The following is an 18882-nucleotide window of genomic DNA, read 5'->3' as shown; positions in this document are numbered from 1 at the left end:
TAGACCCCACGACGGTTTATTAGAAACAAATCGCTTGCCTCAACAACAAGGATGAGTTCTTGAAGGCTGAAGAATTTTTTAATTATGAAATCAATCCCTCGTTGCCCTCGAAATAGAAAATGCTAAACACTAGCAGGCTAAATCAACAATGTCATTCACGTCAGGTTTAGTGTGAGGCAGACAAGGCAGGACTCAGCGATCCCCTCCTCCCCCAGGTATGTTTGTGTTGCCTTTTTCCCCCTTTTTTGAAATGTTTGTTTTACCTTTCAGGTCACTAGTTTCCATACATTCCTGATGTCTTAGAGGTGCAGAGAAGATTTTCCAAACACTGCTCTTAAAAGAGAGTGTATGTTAAATATTTGTTCAGCTGATTAAAACAATTTTACATTTATTTAATGTTTGAAATGTAAGCAGCATGTTGGGAAATGACCCCCGAGTTCCCCCCTCCTAAATAAACAGCTACTCTCAGCCCTCATTAAAAGACCCACTATTAGCAGCAGGGCTGAGGAGACTCCATGCTGGGCATCCAATTCCCATCAGCCCCAGCCGGCAAAGCCAAGGATCAGGGATGATGGGAGCTGTAGTTCAGCAACCACTGGAGGCCCATAGGCTCCCATTCCTGGTTTAACAGTTCTCGCGAAGTTTGTGTATGTAGTTTAGACAAATAATTTCTCCTAATAAAATGCATTTTTCTGTTCTCCAGAGTGCATGTGGTTGACCTGACCAATCCACACACCTTGTCTGCATCCTCAGACTTTACCAACTGAAACTCATCCAACACAACAGGACTAGGCTGTGCTCTGGAAACCCTTTGAGATGCCAATGATTTTATCTTCAAAATGCTTTGCAAACAAGTCACAGGGAGCTGCTGTCGGTTCTTCCACCTCCTGTAACAAGCCCCGTACTACACAGAAAATCTCTGCTGGATGGCCCAATGAGGAATTGTATGCCTTCTTTGCTGCCTTCACTGCCACTAGGTAGGCTCAATGATGAGCCCTTGCCTGTGTTGGGTTGCATTCAGTCAGATCTTTCCTCCACCTGTGTTCAAGCTGTCTCCCAGCTTGTTTGCTCACCCTAAGCTCTGGAGTATACCAGGGAGCCAAACAGGCTCCATAAAGTGAGAGAGGGTGCTCAGGAGCTATCGTGTCAATGGCCCAAGCTATTCAGTTGTTCCAGAGATCAGTCAGGGCTTTGACAGGAGTGCCAGTTATATCAGCCGGAAAATCCCCCAGAGCTGCCTGGAAGCCTACTGCATCCCTCAGTCTCTGAGAGTGGACCATCTTATTATAACCCCTGCCTCTGTGGAAGGGAAAAGGCAATGAAGCCTAAATCTCAACAGGAAGTAATCTGACCAGGACGAGGGACTGATGTCAATATTCCCCACTTCTGGTTCACCCTCTTCCTGCCCAGCTGAGAATACAAGGTCCAGAGTGTGGCCTGCTACATGTATTGGGCCGGTGACATGTTGGAACAGCCTTTCTTGGCAGCCATGAACTCTGCATGGGTGTTGAAGTCCCTTCAGGCACTTGGTACACCAGTCACAGCTGGCAAAGGCACTCTTGGCCACAGCTGATCCTGAAAACTCAGGAGCAAAGCTGGTTCCAGGAGCTCCTGGATCATAGGAGTGCAGTCCTGTCCAAAACATTGTATTCTCATTGGCAGATCACCATTGCTGACTAAAAATACTTTGGTCTTGTCTAAGCTTCCTTTTACTTGACCACATCAAACCAATGATGAAACCCTATTCATTCAATATTCTCAGTGCTTTTTTCTGGGGGGATGCATACCCCTAAACTTAGGTTACCAGATGCCCCCATTTCCCGGGGACAATCCCTGGATTTACAAATCAGTCCCCATACAAAATCCATTGAAGTTGAAAAAAAATCTGGTAACCTTACCCTAAACATTTTGTGAATCTAAGTTTGGCCTCATTGAGGGGCAGTATTTCAAAATGAGTAGGAAAATAAGAGTACCCCTAAACTTTTTTTTTTATAGAAAAAAGCACTGGGTGTAAGATTGTATTTCAGAACAGGGGCACCAAAGCAGTCCTTTCTGTGGAAAATAAGAAACCAACTCAGACCATAATCTGAGCCCAGCATAGTCGACTTTGACTGGAGCAGTTCTCCAGGGTCTCAGGCTTTCCCATTAGCTGCTGCCTGACCCTTTTCAGACAGAGATGCCAGGGACTGAATCTGGAAGCTTTGCATAGAAGTGACATGCTATACCACTGACCCATAGGCTTTCTCCACTTAGTGACTCCAAGGATCATTGATGACTTCGATCCATCGTTGGAAACATGCTACCTGGAACATCTTACAGGAAATGATGGCATGCAGCAACTTCTTCAGAAGCTTTTAACAATACAACAATTATGTAATGAGGAAACTTCAAAACTTCTATATAGGAAACATGACAAGCCCTGCTGGGTGCTCCTGCTAACAGCCACAGAGCTCTAACAGAGTTCATTTGTTCTGTATTATGCATTAGTTAGTTAGCTTAAAAACATGTTTCAAAAACAATTATTTCAAAACCTTGTGACTGGTTGCAAATGTTCCAGTCATGACATTTGCCAGAAGAAAATTAAATACAGGACTGTGTGTGTGTGTGTGTGTGTGTGTGTGTTTTCATGCACAAAAATTCATTCCAAGTGGATGGAGGGCTTGGCGGTTGCGTATCTGAACAGGGAATTGGAAGGGCACCTGACATGGATCCATTTATTTATTGTCTTGAATCTCTCCGGTAATGTTTTTTTTTTTGGCAATTTGATTTCATTGACATGGGTGCACACAAACCTTGGGTGTATTTGGCATTCTGTTGCACTCCTAATGTGCAAGCAGTTCATTGATGTAATTTAGGCTGCAATTTGGTACCCGGTTAACCTGGCTATAGGGCTTGCTTCTGAATGGGGCTTATTTCTAAACAGAAATGCCCGGGACTGCATGGCACATTCTTCTGCAAACCTTTAAACATTACCTTCTATTAATGCGTTTGTTGTGCTGCTCATAAGAACAACTATGCTTGCTGTTGAAAAGTAAAATTGATCATTCAGCTTGGCAAAAGTAGAAAGTGGAAGCAGGGTTCCTACCTTGCCAGGGCTGTGGCAGGCTTCCACCCTGTCTTTTCTCAGCCTAGGGCCCAGGGTAAGCCAATGTTTGCTGCAATTTCCTATCATAATAGCGAGCAAATTTAGCAGTAATGGATAACTAGGGAGAAAATTAAGCCGTTTGCTGAGATACAGAAGTGAAGCCAGAAAATATTTGGCCTCATGTAAGGCTTCAAATTCATTGTCAATTCATTAGTATAATTTAGTCCTTGCATAAGCCTTTTGAGTGATAAATTCTTCTAAGACATTTGAAATGCCAGCTGCAAGAATAACATACTTTGAGTGGTGAGTAAAATTTAGAAGACGAGAGTAGAATAAATCCTTCCTTTTCATCTGGTAGCAGGAAGATTTATTGGGGCCTTTGCAAAGAAGAGTCCATCTGCTTACAGTAAATTGACAATATTAAGAAGGAAAATGAAAGACTAAGCCTGCTTTTGTGAAATGTGTATTATTTAGTATGAATATGAACCTGCTCCTCACTCCAAATCACGGTGAAGCTCACTTTTGCCTGACTCGGGCGGCTTTATTGGCCTATAGAGTAGTGTGTCACAAGTCAGATTGGATGAATTCCCCTCCCTCCGAGGGCTAGTAGGTGGTGTAATAGTAATATTTGTGAACTAAGGATACAGTGGTCACTCTAGTTGAGTGGTGGGGATAGCAGGAACACCCACATGCCTGACCATGGGCGTAGCCAGGATTTATGGGGGATGCAGGTATTATCTTAGGGAGGGGCAGAGCCGAGTTATCTATGAGAGCCAGTGTGGTGTAGTGGTTGAGAGCGGTAGTCTTGTAATCTGGGGAACCGGGTTCGCGTCTCCGCTCCTCCACATGCAGCTGCTGGGTGACCTTGGGCCAGTCACACTTCTTTGAAGTCTCTCAGCCCCACTCACCTCGCAGAGTGTTTGTTGTGGGGGAGGAAGGGAAAGGAGAATGTTAGCCGCTTTCAGACTCCTTAAAGGGAGTGAAAGGCGGGATATCAAATCCAAACTCTTCTTCTTCTTCTTCTATGACACAACTGGTCAATTAGTTAAGTATTTTTATGGATTTACCTGATTTAGGGGGGCAGTTGTACACAACTTGGAAAGCTCTCTGGTTAAGTGGCTTATACATCTTTCCAAATAAATAAATTGGAGGGGTGGGTGTCCTGATTTTTAGCAGAGAGTGAGAGTGAAACGCTGTGTGCAGGTGATCCTGAGGGCAGTGGTACCTCTGTCAACTCTTGTCCCAGGTTGGGGAAGTGGCTCCCAGAACTGGACCAGTTTGTCTCTGTCAGGCTACAGAACACAAAAGGATTTAAAATCTTCATTTCCTTTTTTTACTTAAAAAAAATGAAATGGCATATGGTTAGCTGCTTAAAATAATTGTTAGGCTCCAGACCAAGCTTTGTTCAGCTTCATGCTGTAACACTGTTAATTGCATTTCAGTCTGCTATATGTATTCCTCACAACAGGCTGCGGTGCAGTGTAGAGTTCAGAGTGTGAATGGAAGTGGACATATAATTGGAAACGTGCAATTATATTCAAAATTAGTAGATACAAAACAATGACTTTCATGGTTAACAGACCATAATATTTTAATACATTTTCTTTGCAAAAGCGAAGGAAATTCAATGATCAAAAAGGCCATTGGTTTAAGATAAGAATTAAGGCTCTGGTACTGGAATAGTCTCACATCTCCCACTCCTTAAGCTATTTTGCCAGCTACTGATGTAAGCAGCAAACATGAATGGGCCAAAGCACAGGTAGATTCCTTTAGTAATACAGAAAGGCTCAGCTGCTTCATGGGGCAATACAGGCCCAAGACAATGTAAGCTATGTTTGCTGGTCCCAGGTACTCCATCATCTCCATCTGCAGTTGGGCCTGAAAGATCAAGGAAAGTCTGGGAGCTTGGAGGGTAAATTGTAAGCAAGCACAGTTTGTGACACTGCACAACACTGCTGCTGATGGCAGGTAAGGGTGGAGGAGATACCGTACTCAGTTCATTTCAAGGTGAAATCTACCTAATTCATGCCCCCAAACAATACATGAACTGGAAAAAAGCTACCTTTCAAAATTCACACTTCTCCAACTTTTGCAGTACTGTTTGTCAGCCACGTGGTGTATACAAAAATGCAAATACTAGGGTAAATTGTGCAGAAAAACACATATATTTATGAAGATAACATACAAAATTGCATTATAGGAGGGAAAATGTATTGCGAAAAACATGCCTATTGGGTTAAAATTGCATAAAAGTGTATATATTAGGAGATATTTGCACTAATGTGGAGAATTAAATTTATGATTGAAAAACCGAGAAATGGGGAAACAGAAATGGAGAGATCCACCCATCCCTAATTGCAAGGCACATTTCCTAAAGCATCAGCCTTAGTCTCTACTCTTCCGCCTTTATGGAGTGTGAGCTGGCATAATATTTCCTTGTGATCTTAAACCAGCAGATTTTTTTTTTTAAAAAAAACATTAGATTATTATTATTTATTACATTTCCTAGCTGGCCTATGAAAAAGCAATCATGTGGAGACGAGGGTGGCGAAAAATTGACTCAAAGTGGCTTTGTGTGGCCACATTCAAAAGAACGCTGCATCGTGAGGAAATAGCAGAGAAAAGTCGCAATGTGGTGTTAATTCCCTATCAAAAATTACGTAATGTATTGCCTTCACACTTATGACTTCACACTTATGACTGAGATGCTGCATGTGTCTATGCAAACACAGCAACAGTGTCTCCCCACCCACAACCCCCCAGAGTGTTGGCAACTAGCCATGAACATCATAAAGCAATGAAGGGCTCCTTGCCTCGCTCCCAGTTACACACCTATTCCTTCTTCTGTTTCCCTCCTGCAGCATTCAGGTGAGATTTGTGCTTTGCTGGCTCTCCCACCCTGCCCCTGAGGTCCACCTTTTCTCTCTTCTTCCTGGCCCACCTCTTCTTCACAGTGCCAAACTGGCACACCACTCGGTCCCATCTCCTCCCTGACCCGCTGGCAGAACTACAAAACGTGTGCTATTTTAGGGTTTCCCCTGCCCGCCTGCCTCGGCTTGTTGCTCAGACGCTTTTTTACCACCTTCACCTGGCTTGCATTTCAAAACTGGTGGAAACTAAGTATAGGCTTTCTGGATTTATTGCTTGATAAAACTCTCGGCAGCCAAGAGGCAGAGAAGATAAAGGTTCACAGTAGACAAGGGTCAAAAACATTAAAGGATCACATAAGCAAGACATTCTGTGGGCTGTTTGAACATTGTCCAAAGTTTATGTCTGTAAAAACTCAGCTGGAATTTTTTCAATATCTTTCTTTTCATGGGGTTTTGAAACACCCCTTTCTAGTGCCAGATGACAAGAAATATTTTTTTTAGAGAGAGGGGGAGGGAGGGAGAGCTTACTATATCACAAAAGAGAGTCTTAATTGGACATTGTTGCTATCAGATATAGGAGAATGATTGGTTGCAAAAAAATATTTCTTAGAATGGAGTTATTTCCAGTGTCTGCCTGCGATTTACTATTGGTGTTCTTAGACCACATTGTCCTATAAATCTGCAATGCTGTTCATAAGGAAAGCTATTTGTGTGCTTTGGATAGTTCTTCCTTTCTTGCTACCTTTGCCTATTTGATTGGCTGCAAAGCAGAATAGGGCAACTGTAGCACACCTTTTGCAGGAAGCATGGCTAAAATGCTTATTGACTGATGAAATTCTAAGAGTCTCCAAAACAGGTGTTGGGGGTTTTTTTTTAAGATCCCTATATTTAATCTCTAATGTATATTAAAAGAGTGTATTTTGAGTTTACCTCTAAGAAAGTCATCTAAAGTGTAAAAAGAAAGCATTTGTGAAAGGACATGGTATGGCATCGGGTACCTCAAGTTTTCTATGGCTGAGCAATTCACAAAGGCACTGAAGCCAAGGCGGAGAGGACTCAGGAGGTCAAATCTACAAGTCCAAAGCTGAGCTAACACTCCTGTACAGATTTCGCTACTGGATATCTATCCAGAACCATTGATTTTCATTGGAAAGTTGCTGAAACATTAAGCCATATTTGTTGTGGGCTGGAAAGCCCTGGCAACAAAAACAGAAGAAGATGAATCAAGAGAAAGTCACACCATTTCACTGGCTACCACTGGAGACAGCTGTGTGCCCAAGCTCATCTTCTTTATCTTATCCCATAATTTTATACCTATATCTTATCTTATTTAGATAAGAGAAATCAAGAGAGGGCTAATTGAATCTCACTTCAAAACTGGTGGTGGGAAAGTAACCTCCGCCATGCCTGAGGACAGTGGGCTTACATAGATGGCACATAGCAGGCTGTGAAGCACATATAGCTCTGTTCTCCAGCACTTCACCCCCCCCACACACATTTTGCCTGAGAGTAGGGCCAGACTAGACAAGCTGACCCTTAGAGGCCTTTCTCCTGGGCATTGTCGGCCAATTGGTACCAAAGAAGGACAGAACTTTTTTTATGTATGCTACAACAGCAGCAAGAATACTCATTGCAAAGTATTGGAAGACACAAGATTTACCCACTCTGGAAGAATGGCAGATGAAGGTGATAGAGTACATGGAATTGGCAGAAATGACTGGCAGAATCCGAGACCAGAGAGAAGAGGCGGTGGAAGAAGAATGGAAAAAATTTAAAGACTATCTATAGAAATACTGTAAAATTAATGAATGTTAAAGGGATGTTGGATTGAAAACAAGTGGTGTTAGTTAAAAGATTAATAAGAATATGTAAATATGGATGACAACGGTGGAAAATATATATTTAGTATAGGTTAAGATGTTGAGTAAGGATAAATGATAGAGGGTAAGGATTTGCTGAACTAAATATCTGAACTGGAATACAAAAAGGGAGGTGTGAGGAGGTCAAGAAACTAGTGAATGAAGTATAAGATATGAAAATACTAATCTTTTTCTGTTTTCTTTTCTGGTGTTTCTTCTTCTTTTTTTCTATTCTGTTAATTGTTCTTTATTGTGTATTTCCATGTGTTTTGTTTTGTATTTTCTCATTTTTGTAGTTTTTTTTGGTTTTTGTATTCTATGTTTAAATTTTGAAGCTTTTGATTGTTTATGAAACTTTAATAAATATTATATAAAAAAATAGACAAGCTGACCCTTCACACAATGGCTAGTTGAGCAAATAGCTTTTAAAGGGTAAATGGCAGTTTTGGGGGAGCAATTCAGAACAGGAACCTAGCATGGTAGTAACACAGCTCCCATGCGCCCCATGTCACCAATGGTCATGGATGATGGGAGAAGTTAGACAACTTCTCTGTTGGCATTATATCATTGTTGACACATATAATGTGCTAAGCATTCTTTGTTCAATCTGCAAGTCACACCATTGACGCTCCTGATGTATTGTAATTCAGTAGTTTTGTAAATGGAAAAATCTGAGGGCTCCCTTGGACAAAAAAAAAGGGACACCAGCCAGGAATACCAGAGCAAAACAGCAGCCAGTAGGCTTGGCCTTTATTGAAGACTGTTGCAACAGGACTCCCACCTGCCACAAGGTGGAACAAGATGGAAGCCCTGAACAAAAGAAGACCCCTACTTTTATTAGCTACTACTCCCCCATGCTACACCCCTAAGACTACATCATAACTACATCATGACTACATCATTGACACATCACAAAGAGGAGGGGTTCAGGGAGGAGTTGTGGTGGTAACCTGAGTGTCTTGTCACCTGTCCAATTCCTCCTTTTCCCCTCCCCATAATTACATTCCTGAGGACAAAGAGGAGTTCACTGTTTCCTGCCCCCAGAGGGAAGGGCTGGTCACTGTCCTTTGTTTCAGTCTGTACTGAATCCACTTCCATACGCAGGTCCTTTGTGAGTGTAATGATCTTCTGTCTAGGACCATCAAGGTTGGCATGCCAACTGGGCAGGGCTTGCTGCGAATGTGTTGGTATGCTTGGGGATTATGGCTGCCTTGTGTCAAGTCTCCCCCCTTTGATAGTCCTTCCTTCATGGTCTAAAATAAAAGTTGAACGGTACAGATCCGATGTACTGCTGATTTTCTATGAATTTATAACAGAAGTGTTGCGTATGTCGTGTGTGTGTGTGTGTGTGTGTGTGTGTGTGTGTGTGTGTGTGTGTGTGGTGTTTGTACAAACTGAATGATTGCCGGGGGGGGGGGTTCCTGCAACAGTTTCAAGTTGCATTCCTGTTGTTGCTTTTTCCCAATGAATTTTACAGGGAAAGATTCTGTTTTGGAAATGGCTGTTAGAATACCTCTAAATACTGACAATTTTGGTACTCATGCCAAAATTTAGAACTGTGAATTCATAAATGAAATACGCCAATGTTCTCCTTCATCTGGAAGCTTATCTTCTTGATATTTACACAATGTCTGTATGCTTGGAAATTTTTAAAACCACATTGGCATCAATCCATCTTTCTGCAACCACATCCATTTAGATAAGATCAGGTATGACCATTCTACTTATAGAGTACATGGGTGAATTTTTAGCAATTTCTAATTTCCTCCTGCAGTCAGTGTCCCCTGAAAATCTACACCGGAGGGCTAAAAGTCTCCCTGGGTCAGACTTAATTGCACTGGAAAAGAATGGCTACTCTTTCCCAGGTCCTCCTTATTGATTTCCTGTATGTTATTATTTTTCTCTCTGTTGAAATCAACCCCTTCTCCCATCCGGCTATGTTCAAAAAGCAGTTGTTTTCTTTATGAATCACTTGGATCATCCATATTCTGAACCACTTGTTGCATATGATGGAAACTTAAGAAGATGATTTTATATGAGCGGGGCCTTCCAACTGTTGCATCACTTGAAATTTAAGGCCAAAGTGTGCGTACGGACTTAAAAGCAAGCAGTACCAATGGCAATCCTGTCTAGGGTTGCCATATTGTGAAGAGCAAAAAAGAGGACACATTTGCCGACTTTTACTTTTAACTATGAATTGCTATGACGGCTCCACCCATGAAAAAGAGGACGTGTCCCGGAAAAAGAGGACATATGGCAACCCTACTAGAGTAATATAGCATCAGGTTGACTTTATCATAGAAGGAACTATTACACGGCAACCCAGGCTCCAAGCGGTGTGAAATTATACAACCTGTGGAGGGGTTCAAAGCAGGTTTCCTCTCTCTCATGGCTACAATGTTGGATCAAATATTGCCGGGCCCCCATGGTGTTCTGACTCTGCTTCCCTGCAGCTTGTAAACTGCTTGCAAAAACACAACTATTTCTCTCTCGCTTGCATCAGCCCACTGCAATTCTGAAACTCCTCCCTCCCAACTCTGCATTGTCTTTTGCTAACTACCCAGAGCCCAGGGCAGAGCTCCACCCCTCTGTGTCCGGCAGAAATCTTTGCCAGACCATCACTCTGTCCTTTGAGCTCTTTTACTGGTGCATCTCTTCAGGTAATTACTTCACCAGGAAGCAAGCCTGGCTTTTTTTAAAACAACAACAACAACATGGTTTATATTTTAACATACTATATTCCAGTGTTTCCCAACCTTTTTTGGGCAAAGGCACACTTGTTTGATGAAAAAAATCTCGAGGCACACCACCATTACAGCCCCGTGACGTCAGCGCGCAGCGTCACGCCGGGAGGGACACACGAAAGTGTAAGTTTCAATTTTTTTTCCTCCCCCTTGCCGGGGAACCTCCAAGCTTTGGGGGTGGGGGGGGGAGGAGGCAGCAAAGCGAGGCAGGAAGGAGAGCGCGGCTTGGCTGGGTGAGCTTTGGCAGGGGCAGGGAATGAGAGCCGCGAGGCGGGCGCTGCGGACGGAGGCGCTGCCCGCCGAGCTCGCAGGCAGCCAGGCGGCGAGAGCCCCGCGCTGGGCGGCCTCTCCTTGCCGCCGCCGCCCCGCCTCTCGCCACCCGACTCGCCCGCCTCCCTCCAGGCAACATCTCGCGGCACACCAGGCAACATCTCGCGGCACACTAGTGTGCCGCGGAACAGTGGTTGGGAAACACTGCTATATTCAATGCCTGGCACCCCAGAATTAGAAGGGGGGTCCAGGCACCCCACAATCTTTTAACAGAACTATAGGCAGAAGCAGAAAACGATTCACTTAAGTTTCTATCTCTTCCTGGTGTGTGAAGGTTTGCAACAGTCAATAGCTTTTCCCAGATACAACCATATGCCGTCAATGGCTCAACAACGGCGGTTGTTTTTGCAGGCTGGCCTCTGCTTGTTATGCTGGCATACAAGATAATGTATTTGTTCAGTAGGTCCAGTCATCGTGCTAAATAAAATCGTTCACTTTGGTTAGCAAATATTGACTCAAGCTGTTACGCTTTTATGTATTTCAGAGACTCACAATGTTTGAGAGCTCAGCAAGCAAACAAGAACAGGTACAGGAAGTTATTGTGATGTTTTGGACCAATGTTTGCTTTTCTGCTGCTGATGTATGTTCTCCATTGTGTGGGGCTTGTTACTAATGACCTTGTTATATACTACGCTGCAGTTGATAAGGCCAAAGGCTTCAGCAGAATACATTTTACATTCCCACTTGAAGAGTTTATGTTTATTGTGTTTTGAAGGGCGCTGTGCCCACAGGCTTCTCCTTCCCTATAACATACTTTCTTGAAATAAAATCCTTCAAAGGATGGACTCCCTTCTTGGATGAGAAGTAAAGGGGCAATTTTCTGTCTCAGCACAAGGAGCGGGTACCCATCTATCATTGTACGAGAAGATCATCAAATGGTGAATGGCAAGAACAGTGAATTACTACTATTTCTGATAATTTTTAGTTCCTTTCGAAGGTTGGGATGATGTATTCCACACTGGGGGGAAAAGATTCAGTGTGGAAAGAAGGTATTCTGGGTGAAAAATGAGAGGGGGGACTTGGCCAGTGCCAGGCATTTGGGCATGGCTGATCTGGATCGGGTTTCCTTATGCCAGAAAGCATTGTACAGTGGTGCCTCGCAAGACGAAATTAATCCGTTCCGCGAGTCTCTTCGTCTAGCGGTTTTTTTGTCTTGCGAAGTAACCCTATTAGCGGCTTAGCGGACTAGCGCTATTAGCGGTTTAGCGGCTATTAAAGGCTTAGCGGCTATTAAAGGCTTAGCGGATTAGCGGCTAAAAGGCTATTAGCAGCTTAGCGGCTTAGAAAAAAGGGGGGAAGCGAAAAAAATCGGAACACTCGCAGGACGTTTTCGTCTTGCAAAGCAAGCCCATAGGGAAAATCGTCTTGCGAAGCAGCTCAAAAACGGAAAACCCTTTCGTCTAGCGGGTTTTCCGTCTTGCGAGGCATTCGTCTTGCGGGGCACCACTGTAAGCACATTCAGTCAAACATGTATAGTTCTTTAGACTTCCTCACTCAACACTGGAAGGTCTGGAGCACAGGTAGCCTCCATCACTCCAAACATACAAATTAAGACTGCCTGGACAGGGTTGTACTTTTAAGGGAGCATGCACAGAGAATGGTTACCTGTCTTTAGAAACCAGAATTCCCATAGTGTTATTGATTATTATTTACAGAATTCATATTCTGCCCTTTCTCCCAAAGAAGCCCAGGGTGGTAACATTCATGCTTCCCTTGTGTATCTGTGAAACTATGCACTCAAAATCCAATAATGTTTATTAGACCATTCCTGAATAATCACATGCACTTATGACTAGAGGAGTTATAAAGCTAAGTTGTTCAGTTTGCTATCATGAGCATTGCAGCACATAATTGTTGAGAGTCATGGTATTTGTCCTCCTGTTCAAATCTATTCCGTAATACAGGGGACTTGCTTCAGAGCCTGACATATTTCCTTTCCTGTTGAGGCTCTTCAAAATAGTCGGAAGCATGCTGCGCTGTAGGGCTGTAACAGGAAGCTGCTTATTTAGAAAAGGCATAATAGGGAACGTTTGTTGAAACAAAATGAAATAATTCTGTGACTCTCTAAAAACAACATCAGTCAGCATGCCAGGAAGAGCATGGATTGGAGGAACTGCTCTTGGAGAACAGCCACAAATTATATATATATATTTATTTGAAGGTCATAGATAACCCATATTCATATATGTTAGACCTATCTGTGGGGAATGAGCTTGTACTCAAGAGTTTTATGAATGCTGGGGAAATGTTGTGCATGTGTTTTGCATTCAGTCATATTTCGGATATGGAAGGAACGCCACTTCTGCAGCAGATGGGCTTTTCTGGGAACTGGGAAGGTGGGCTGTTTTGGATGATTTAGCAGTTCCCCAACAGAACAGGTACATAGTAATTGACTCACAGATTACACCAGAGCCCCAGGTGGCTTTGGTGTCAACAATTCCCTATTTCTAGCTACAGCTCTTCCTAGGCTTGGATAGCCTGCTATCAGTAACCCATGGTTGCTTTTGATTTTTGTAATGTGCTCTGTGTGGGACTACCCTCCATAACAGTCTAGAAGCTGCAGCTAGCATAAAATGGGGCTACCAGCAGCAAAATGGGATTGTGTAGTACTTACCTTGAATATTCTTGACAGGCTTTCTTGGCACTACCAGACTTAATTCAAGATGTTTCTTAGCAATGGCTTAAAAAGGTAAAGGACCCCTGACAGTTAAGTCCAGTCGCAGATGACTCTGGGGTTGCTGCGCTCATCTTGCTTTACAGGTCAAGAGAGCTGGTGTTTGTCTGCAGACAGTTTTTCCAGGTCATGTGGCCAGCATGACTAAGCCACTTCTGGCGCAACAGAACACCGAAACCAGAGCAGCACATGGAAACGCCATTTACCTTCCCGCTGGAGTGGTATCTATTTATCTACTTGCACTTTTTGGGCATGTTTTCAAACTGCTAGGTTGGCAAGAACTGGGACCGAGCAACGGGAGCTCACCCTGTCATGGGGATTCGAACTGCCAACCTTTCGATCAGCAAGCCCAAGAGGCTCAGTGGTTTAGACCACAGCGCCACCTGCGTCCCTAACCCAACCTAACCCACGCTAATTCAGTGGTGAGTTTCCCATCCTAATTTGTAACCCTTCTTTCACCATGGCTTGGGCACTCTGATTATATTTATTAATATATAAATAAACTATACTCCATCTGAAAGATTCTAGGGAATATGGACAATAAACAGAAGAACAATATAAAATACACAGAAGCTAAAGGCATATGTGTGCTTAAAAAAACTTGGCAGGAAATCATTAAGACAGAAGTACAGACATTGTTGGTGAGCTCACCAACCTAGCAGTTCGAAAGCACGCCAAAAAGTGCAAGTAGATAAATAGGTACCGCTCCGGCGAGAAGGTAAATGGTGTTTCCATGCGCTGCTCCGGTTTGCCAGAAGCGGCTTAGTCATGCTGGCCACATGACCTGGAAGCTGTCTGTGGACAAACGCCGGCTCCCTTGGCCTATAGAGCGAGATGAGCGCCACAACCCCAGAGTCGTTCGTGACTGGACTTAACTGTCAGGGGTCCTTTACCTTTATGAAAAAATATGGCTTTCTCCAAAGAATCTTGGGAACTGCACTTATTTAAGGGTGCTGACAATTGTAGCTCTGTGTGGGCTAAACTACAGTTCCTTGGAGTCTCTGGGACAAGCCATGTGCTTTAAATGTATTGTGTGGACGTGACCCGTAAGTGACTGCTTTTCTTCTCCAAATTATGGTATTTTGTTTTCCTTTCTGTCCTTCCATAAAGCTTGCACTCTTTAAAATTCAGGATATCCTCCACAGACCTCATACAATGATTCATAGGTATTGCTTTAAGAATCAATGTACTATCAAAGACACTTTTTGTTTTGTGCCATTGTTTGCTATACATGAGCATATTAGCTTCCCGGCCAGCAATAACAGCCAGGATGTGCTACATTTTATGAACTCGGCACTGTTCCTGCTGGATCATTTAGCTGCTTGAGAATACTAAATCCTTGACTTTCCCCTGGCTTTCATCTCTTATGGAGAATAACTGCATTCTTCTGCAGCCCAGAAAGCTTCTGGCATTGAAGCAGTGTTTTCAAATTATGTTCTAGGCAACTTTTAGAAGCTTATTAAGGGTTCCTTAAAGAGAAGATCAACAGCTGAGAACAAGCCTTTTTGAATGTCTGTCACTGATCTTTCCTTCCAAATGTTGGATGAGTTCTAGATCTCACTTTCAGCTTACACAAGACAGCAGTGAGCTCCAACAGGCAGATGTGTCAGGGTGGAAAGTTTTCCCTCCGGGCAGAAAACTTGGAAAACCACTTCATTAAGGAGGAACGAAGAAGCGAATAGAGGCCAATATATATACACTTTTAGAAGAACAAACTATGCTGCTGATGAAATAAATGCAAAGTTTTGTTGTGCAATCTCCAAAAAGATTTCCTGGAAAAAAATTAATAGAAAATGGCAGCCCACAATACTTCAATGAAAAACCAAATAAACATAACAATCCCTACAGTTTTCAGCACTTCCATTATAAGTCACTAAGACTTTCCCCAGTTTTCTTTGTTGTTTCTTTCCTATTGCGTCTTGGAGCCAAAACATTTTTGGCTTTCAGGCTGAAGTCCAGGACTGTGCCAGTCAGCAGGATATGAGGCAGATAAGATTTGTTGAAATGCTTTTGAACTAGTCAGATTCTCTGGATGGGAAATGGAAGCGAAATTATTTACATTTGGCACGAGAAGAATAAGCTCCGTTTTTAAATTCAAAGGAAATCAGATGGGTCAGATGGTGTTGCATGCCTGTTAAAATCCACCAAGAGCCTGATAAGAACCACTTTGCTGTAATTTGTTTGACAGCCACTCTGCAACTTACAAAGATGTGAGGCCCTTGGCCTGGAGGAGGAGTATATCAACAGCGTAACACTGCACAATAGAGCTGTAAGTACTTTTCGGAGTGTACTGAAATAAATTATTGATGAAGAAATATGCCCCATCCTTTTACAAAGCGTAACAGGGAGTGGGCATTCATATTATATGTTGGGTTATAAGTTATGATCCCTAATAGCCAACTTGGTCACCCTGTACCTTCCAGCAGGATGGCAAAAAAGAGCTATTCAATAATTTTTATTATTGATTATTATATATACACCACTTAATGCCTAGAGGCTGACTAAGTGGTTTACAATATATATATTTTAAAACTCTCGACTGCACAACATTATTAAAATGCATACTAATTAAAAATGCACTATAATTATGATATAAAACAACCCCATTTAAACTTTAAATTACATGTGTTCATAATTGAACTATAACATAACAGAATCACATTAAAAGAGAAGAGCAATTAAAACAGGAGGCTCAGGTCAAGAGGATCTCTGCATCAAGGGGTCTCTTGTTGGTCTTCTGCTTGTTGTACCAAAGGGTTGCAAAAATATGATTGTATCCAGCAGTTGCAGAAGTGAGGGTCAGCTTGCCCAGCCAATCTTCCCCCATTCTTCTCGCTCTGCAGGACACCCCCCCCCCCCAAGACTTTCCAGAGGGTCATGTTGGTCCTCCATCCTGAACAATGCAGTGCAAGGAAGGAATCTCCTGAAATAGGACAGAAGGATCTTCTGGAAGGGCAGCAACCCTCCAGAGAGACTTTTGTGGGGGATACAGAGGGAAGCAAGAGGGTGAACAGGAAGGGAAAGGTTGGTTTTGCAATCTGCCTTCTGCTTGCACGTTCACTGGATGCAATCCCAGGTATGCAAAAAGTTTTTGGTTTTTTTTAAATGAGAAAAGGCCAGATGAGGGCTGAGAAGGGTCATTGCACTCCAGGAGGTAAAGATTGTTGGAGGCAGCTGGGCAGGAGTTTTGGCTTGATCAACCTCTTTAACAACTAGAGGTGGAGGAGGGTTTTGTTTGGTCCATATTTTTTAAGAGAACTGACCTTAATTTTCACCTCCTTCAATACACGCATTGAAAAATGTGTATTTTGGGATAAAGTACATTAAGAAAATACAAATATGTACAATATATATACTGTACAATATATATACAGTGATAAAATATAAAATTAAGTGTGGATGAAACATCTGTTTGAATACAAATTTTCATATGGATACAAACACAGAGCGAGCGAGAGATTAATGGAGAAACAGGATGGAACAGTTTTATAATATGGTTTGGAAAGAGGGTGCTCTGCCCTTCCATACAGTCATCTTATTGTATCCTGGCAGTGTAATTAGGGTTAATGGAAGTATGGAACCCTTGATCATATCCCCTCCAGTTCAAGATGATATAAGCCTTTAAGGTCTCTGACACTCCGAAGTAAGGAAATCTTTTGGGAAGGAATTTACTTTTAATTGGAATAGGTGGAACAATGCTTCATCTGGTGCTAGTTTAATCACTCCTCTCTGGCCTTTTGAAAGCTGCAGTGGGCCAAAACTCTGGCAGCTTCAAATAACTGAAAATCAAGTATGAAATGATGGTCATTTGAAGCACCTCTCTACCATGAGGAACACATCCTCTGACCTGTATTCCCACCTCCATCTCCCACCGTATGAATGTACTGTCTAGGTTTTGGACTCATGTTATAAGTTCTACTATTCAGAGTTAGGTGTGCAGGAACCAACTATCTGGCCTCAAAACTCAACAATCTCATGTACTGTATTTTTCGCTCTATAAGACACACCCTTTTCCCCTCCAAAAATAAGGGGAAATGTGTGTGCGTTTTATGGAGTGAATGCAGGCTCCATGGCTTCAGCGAAAGCAATGCGAAACCTCCGAAGCACAGCGGGAGCACTCCCACTGCGCTCCGGAGGCTTCACGTTGCTTTCGCTGAAGCCTAGAGAGCAAGACTCTCCTGGCTTCAGGGATACCCACCCGAAGACTCCGGAGCGCAGCGGAAGCTCCTGCTGTGCTCCGGAGGCTTCGCGTTGCTTTCCCTCTCTGCACAGCGCCCCTTCAGCGAAGTGGGAAGAGAAATGGAAGGGGCTCCGTTTCTCCTGCCGCTTCGCTGAAGGGGCGCTGCTCAGAGAGGGAGAGATTTTTTTTCCTTGTTCTCCCTCTCTAAAACTAGGTGCGTCTTATAGTCGGGTGCGTTCTATAGAGCGAAAAATACGGTGACTACATTGTGTAGAAAAGATTTACCAAAAGTGTGTCTCTTGCTGTGAATACCCATGGGCTCCCAATTTGCAAATATATATTTAAGATAAAAGCCAGCTCCTGACATTACCTCCCATTCAACTTTCCATCATACTCTTGTATAACTAAGATGCAGATCCTAGGATTAGGCCATGTAGCAAGAGCAGGCTTGACTATTAATCCCTGGGGATGACAGGGATAAGTTTTTGTACCCTGCCTCTGTCTTCCTTTAATATGCGTGTGACTGCTATGCATTCCTGTTCAGCCATAAGGTGGGGCTTGAGGGGATAAAATATTCTATGATAAGGTGAATACAGGTAGTCAGAGAATATGTATGAACATCATGATGCCAAGAAGCCAATACTACAAAACCAATCCAGAGGGAGGACAATGCTTTGTGACCCAATTCTGATGGATAAACACCATTAGCAGTATAGCAATTTGACTACCTTATGAGGTCACAAAAGCCATTCAGAGTGAGAGCAGAAAGCATTTCCCTCATTCTGAGTTGACTCCTTTTCTGAGGAATCATCAGAAGGAGAATATATGTGCTTATGCAGTGGAACTCCTGCTTCAGCTGTCTACCTTCTTGACACAGAGTGATCCATTCTCCATCAACCATTCAATGCATATGCATTCTGCGCATACACTGACTACATGTTTCTGTTTGTCATAATGATGGACGTTTTGCTACCACTCAACATTTGGCTCACTTCCCTAACAATGAATACTATTAAATGTATTAAACTGTGGTGCTGTTACCTTACTAGGAGAAAATCTCCTAATTACTTTCCATGCATCAATAGAGAAATGCCAAGGCAATACACAAAGGCCTGAATTTCATGATAGTACAACCATGCA

At 42.9% G+C, this 18882-nt stretch overlaps 1 long non-coding RNA gene across 1 annotated transcript; it reads left to right on the top strand.

The window, feature by feature from the left end:
- Positions 1-8525: 8525 nt before the first annotated feature.
- On the top strand, positions 8526-15832 carry LOC308597913. The gene is made up of 3 exons (XR_014013280.1): positions 8526-8918; positions 11373-11414; positions 15751-15832. It is a non-coding gene; the product is annotated as an uncharacterized lncRNA (long non-coding RNA).
- Positions 15833-18882: the final 3050 nt, after the last annotated feature.

Source organism: Podarcis bocagei (genome assembly GCF_964188305.1).
Source record: "Podarcis bocagei genome assembly, chromosome: 11".
Classification (NCBI taxonomy): Eukaryota; Metazoa; Chordata; class Lepidosauria; order Squamata; family Lacertidae; genus Podarcis; species Podarcis bocagei.
This window is presented reverse-complemented; position numbering and strand designations above follow the sequence as displayed.